This window comes from Humulus lupulus, chromosome 7, assembly GCF_963169125.1.
Source record: "Humulus lupulus chromosome 7, drHumLupu1.1, whole genome shotgun sequence".
Classification (NCBI taxonomy): domain Eukaryota; kingdom Viridiplantae; phylum Streptophyta; class Magnoliopsida; order Rosales; family Cannabaceae; genus Humulus; species Humulus lupulus.
The window spans coordinates 97,689,669-97,695,599 of NC_084799.1; the positions used below are offsets into that span (position 1 = coordinate 97,689,669).

The following is a 5,931-nucleotide window of genomic DNA, read 5'->3' on the forward strand; positions in this document are numbered from 1 at the left end:
AGGATTTACCTCTATGGAACTAGGCAAATTTCCTTGCAGTCTACTAGAGAACATTTGAGCCAATTGACCTACTTGAGTCTCCAAACTTCTGATGAAGACCTTGTCTCTGTCATGAATTGATTTAATTAGTCTGGCTGAATTGTTGGTGGGTTCACTTGAGGAGGAATGAGATGGGCGTGGGTTTGGATCATAATATGGTTTAGCATGTAATCCATAAGTTGGTTGATGAGGTGGTTTTTGAGGTGGGTATTGTGGATATTGTGGTTGTAACCCTTGATTATTTTTCCAAGACAGATTAGGATGATTTTTCCAGGCAGGTGTATAGGAATTTGAGTAAGTATTGGGTGCAGGTCTTGAAAAATTACCTATAACCTATGCATGTTCCAAGGGCATATTGTTTACATTTGTTGAGCAACTAGTTGTGCTCGGATATTGATCATAAGAATGAGGTCCTCCACGAATCTCACAACTCATGACATTCTGTACTTGAAATGCTTGCGTGGTGAGATTAGTTTGTTGCAGTTGTTTGGTTAGAGATGCTACTTGAGCGATCAATAGAGCTATTGGATCAACTTCTAAAACTCCAGCTACTTTCTTATTCTCTCGCTCAGTAGGCCAATTATAATTATTCATAGCCATCTCTTCCAATACCTCATATGCTTCATTAGTGCTTTTTCTCATAAACGCTCTTCCTGATGCTGCATCTATAATTGTTCTTGTATTTCCCCCCAAACCATTGTAAAAAGTATGAACTAACAACCATTTTTCTATTCCATGATGCAGGCATCTCCTTTGCAATTTCTTAAATCGTTCACATGCATCATACAAAGACTCCCCATCCAGTTGATGGAAGTCGTTAATCTCTCCTCTCATTTTGGCTGAATTGGCAGGAGGAACATATTTACCAAGAAACTTCTGAGCTCAATCTTCCCAAGTAAGTATAGAATTGGCTTGTAAAGAATTCAATCCACTCTTAGCTCTATCCCTTAGTGTAAATGGGAATAGTCTCAATCGTACAACATCGTTACTCACCCCATTCATTTTAAATGTCTCACATAACTCCAAAAAGTTTGTGATATGTATATTTGGATCCTCATTTGGTAACCCCCCAAATTATACACAGTTTTGCACCATCTGAATAATTGAGGGTTTTATCTCAAAATTGTTAGCCTCAATAGTTGGAGGACGAATGCTTGAATGTATCCCATAATAGTAGGGAGTACCTAATTCCTTAATGGTGGATCACTTCAACTGCATTACCCATATTTGCATTATTGTTGACAACATTATTTGCGTTCTTAGCCATGGTAAAGTACAACCTCTTCTTTATCTTGCGATTCTTTCTACACGTTTTCTCAATTTTAAGATCTATTGGTATGATTTCCTTTTTTTCTACTTCCTCACATATACCAACAATTCATGAAACACAATATAGCCTTGATCCAAATAAAGATATATTAAACAATAAAATTTTATAAATTAAAAATACCAAATTTGAACAAATAACAATTAACTATGATATTGGAAACTTGATCGCGAAAATATATATATGCCGGTGCATGTAATAGATTCAAGTAATATATATGATAAGTAGAGTATCATTCCCACGAAGACTATCTTCCAAGTACCACTAATTGTTCTTTTAATTTCTTTTTGGCGATCAAAATTTACATGAATTTCATTTTAAAATTATAAAAGAAAACTAAGAACAAGAATCACAAAATAAAAGATTTAAATCACTATTAAAAAGACCTAGGGGTTAATTTCTTCAACTTTTCATTCTACTAATTTTATTAATCAATTCTAAAAAAATTTCTTCCTATTCTAATAGCAGGTTAACATAATTCGATTCCTATTCTTTTTCAAGATATAAGATCTCATCTTATATGCAGGTTTTCTACATCTTTGATATAAATTTAAGCATATAGAAGGCATTAAGCATGAAAACCTAATTACTACACAAGTCATATAGGTACTTTCGTCCAATATGCAAAACTATGTCTATATAATGATAGCATATTAAATTCTCATCTTTCGAATTTTGAATCAAAATCATATATCAAGCAAATGTTGATTAGGTATTTACTAGCATTAAGCAAACATTATATACATTAGAATAAAGAAGACGAATCAATAGAACATCATAATAACATTAAATAGAAATCCAATTAACTAGATTAAACCCTAGATAAAAATTGTTTAGTTCATATCAGAGATTACTAAATCACTAAAATAATAATTAAAGAACATAAGATTCATAAACTTAAAGAAGAAAGAAAAAAATAAAACTGCAGAATTACTAGCTTAAGAAACAAAATTAGTCTCTAAAAACGTAATTAAAAAAACCTAATGACTTAATTAAACCCAAAATACAAATTTATAGTAAAAAATTAAAAGAATATGAGTTTTTCCGTGTGCAGGCCGCGACTTGGCCTTCTCGGGTCACGGCCCGTGTCTGCTTTGGGGCCCTTCCTTCTCGTGTAAAGTCTTCAGGCACCGCGACTCAAGACTCTCAAGTCGCGTCCTGGAACGCCCTGGGTAGCCAAGACTGTTACATTGTGTGTTTATAAAGGTGCAAGACTTGTTAATCAAGTCATTTAGTTAGAAACGTGTTACAGAAACTATAATTGAACTAGGGTTAAATGATTTTGGTCATAAAAGATACATTTCATTTAAATAAACATTTCGTACATGGGATCCCAAAAGAAATAGAGTTTAAAGGATAGTTTAAAAAATTCCAGGATATATACAACTACTGGCCACTATAAAGGCAAAACAGACATGTTATGTTCTCATGTCCCTGTACCATCTCTCGGCCGTGGTGGTCGATCAGTTGACTATGTACATTCAACCCCAGAGCTCTCCAACTCAGGACTTGTCCACCTTGCCCTTGCCTTTACCTGCACCATGTAGCACTCGTGAGCCAAGGCCTAGCAATAAAGCCATAATACAGAGCATAAACGATAATCAATAGTTAGATATTTCACAAATCATCACTCAGATATACAACAGGTCATATTGCTCAGATAATCAAAGATGTAAATTTACAAGCCAATAATCAGTCATCTAGAGAACAAACTTGTCACAATCATCAGTTAAACAACAATAAACATATCACACAATATCCAGGGTCGACACCCTTAGGCCGCACCCTCTGATTATCCCACTGACTCCAGCTCGCTTAGGCTGAGCTCAGTGATTATGTACTTAACCTCAGTTATTAATGGACGATCCGCGCCCTGTGCATGATTATTGATTCTGGCACTCTTAGGTCGTTTATCACATGTCCCCATGGCATAATACCATCTTATGACATCACATACAAATATATGGAACTCTTACTCCCAACATAATCACAAAATCGAGTGCAAATTCTTACCTTTGACCCTGATTTCTTTGGTTAATGAAAACGACCTTCAAGCACAATCTCGTCCGAGCCCTAGTGTACACCTAGTAACAACCGTAAAATAGAACCATCATTAAACCTCAATTCTATAACCTAACCTCGGGACCAATCCCGAGACCTCGGGAAGCCCCAATTCCACCAAACAGGGAGGTGGAATCAAACCCCGAGCCTCCAAGCGAAAACCCTAGGAAAAATACCCAAAAATCCATTCCTGAAGATAGGGTAGCGCTACAGCGCCACAAGGTGGACACTACAGTGCTACAAACAGAAACAAAAGCCCCCACAAAACCCAGGCATAGCGCTGTAGCGCTCTACTGCTAGCGTTACAGCGCAACAGACAGCACCAGAAATCCCCCTGAGTTTTTCCTTCGAATTTCCCCGAGCCAAAACTCCATAAATCCCCTCCAAACCTTAACCACACTTCAAATTAAGCCTACCATCCACTACATCTCATCCCACATGGCCTAATAACATTAAACTTGGCCACATGCATCATTAAGCACATAAAAACAAGAATTGTGTTTGAAGCTCAAAAACTCATCATAAAAACCAGAAACAACCCAGAAAATCAAATGTTCAAGTCCAGAATTGTTACCTTTAATGGAGAATTCGACCCTAGGTTTCCCTTTATGCCTTTCCAGCCTTTAGCTCCTCATTTCCCAAAGCTTAAATCCCTTAATTTCCATCCAAAGTTCAAGTTCATAAATCAACTCCAACAAAACTCAGAAAACTCATCAAAACTTTTAAACTTTACCTTAATTGGGTAGCTAATTCCTGCTAAATCTTCTAGCTTCACCAAGAACCCAAGCCCCAAGCTCTAACCTAAGCTTCCTCTGAGTTACTGCTTCAAAAATCCTCAAGGAGAGTAAGAGAGGAAATTATCGGTAGGGAGAGAAAAAGGAGTCGCTATGTTTTTCTTCTTTCTTTCATCCTTTTCATTCGTTCCTTCAGCTTCTAACATATTCTACAAACCTCACTAAGTCTAAAAAGGCAGAAAGACCCTTATCCTCTTTTTAACCATCAAATGACCATTTTTCCCTCCCATTAAAACTTAAGCCTTTTAGTCATTCTAGGGGCATTTTGGCCATTTGTTCCCAATTCCTGCTAACTCCTCAAGTGTTCCTAATATTTATCACTTAAATCCCTTCACCTAACTAATCACCAATTATTTTCCTCAATATCCAATAGTCTCCAATATATTTCCCAAATTCCCAGAATTATACCCAGGCTTCCCCGAGCCGGGTATAAACCCCCGCTGTGACTATTTCGCTAAACCGCATTGCCTTGAGTCACAAGCTGCAAATATATCCACATAATAATGTGGTCTTAACAATTTATCGCAAATAATATCATTTATGCCCTCAACGGGCCAAAATTACGAATGTGCCCTTATAATCTAAACAGGGCCTACATGCATACTAATACTCATAATCATGCATCTCATATATCCATATAATCATATAAGCATGCTTATCACATAATCATGCATTAAATAATTTAAATCACATATAAACCAATTATTCCCTCCCGACACACTAATCAAGGCGCTTAAGCCTTATTAGAAAGTTTTGGGTCGTTACAACTATCCCCTCCTAATGAGAATTTCTTCCTCGAAATTTACCTGAATAACTCGGGATCCTGATCCCGCATCGCTGATTCATGCTCCCAGGTCGCCTCCTCGACCCTACTATTCCTCCATAATACCTTAACCAGAGGAATCGTTTTGTTCCGTAGAACCTTGTCCTTCCTGTCTAAGATCTGAATCAATTGTTCCTCATAAGATAAATTGGTCTGTAATTCTAAGTCTTTATACTTTAACTCACGTGTCGTATCTGAGACGTACTTCTGGAGCATAGAAACATGGAATACGTCATGAACTCCTAATAACGACAGTGGCAAAGCTAACATGTAAGCCACCTATCCAATCCTTTCCAGGATCTCAAAAGGTCCAATGAATCTAGGGCTTAGCTTACCCATCTTCCCAAACCTCCTCACCCCTTGCAGTGGTGAAACTCGCAAAAACACGTGGTCCCCAGCCTGGAACTCCACGTCTCTACGCTTAAGATCAACGTAACTTTTATGTCTGCTCTGTGAAGCAAGCATCCTAGCTTGCATCTTCTCAATAGCTTCATTTGTCTTCTGGACCATGTCCGGCCCCAAATACTTCCTCTCACCCATCTCATCCCAATGAATGGGTGATCTACATCTTCTCCCATATAACATCTCATATGGAGTTACTATAATTGTTGATTGGTAACTATTATTGTATGAGAACTCAATCAAGGGAAGATACTTACTCCAAGATCCTTCAAAATCGATCACACATGCCCTAAGCATATCCTCCAACACCTGAATCTTTCTCTCAGACTGTCCATCAGTCTGAGGATGAAAGGTTGTACTAAACTTCAACTGAGTCCCCATAGCCTTCTGCAAACTACCCCAAAACTTGGAGGTAAAAATAGGATCCCGGTCTGACAATATGGACTTAGGAACCCCATGGAGACATACGATCTCCCTCACATATA

The 5,931-nt window shown here is 37.5% G+C and overlaps 1 non-coding gene across 1 annotated transcript; it reads left to right on the forward strand.

The window, feature by feature from the left end:
• The first annotated feature begins 769 nt into the window (after window positions 1-769).
• On the forward strand, window positions 770-876 carry LOC133793267 (small nucleolar RNA R71). Its single transcript, XR_009874720.1, has one exon. It is a non-coding gene; the product is annotated as a small nucleolar RNA R71 (small nucleolar RNA).
• The last annotated feature ends 5,055 nt before the right edge of the window (window positions 877-5,931 follow it).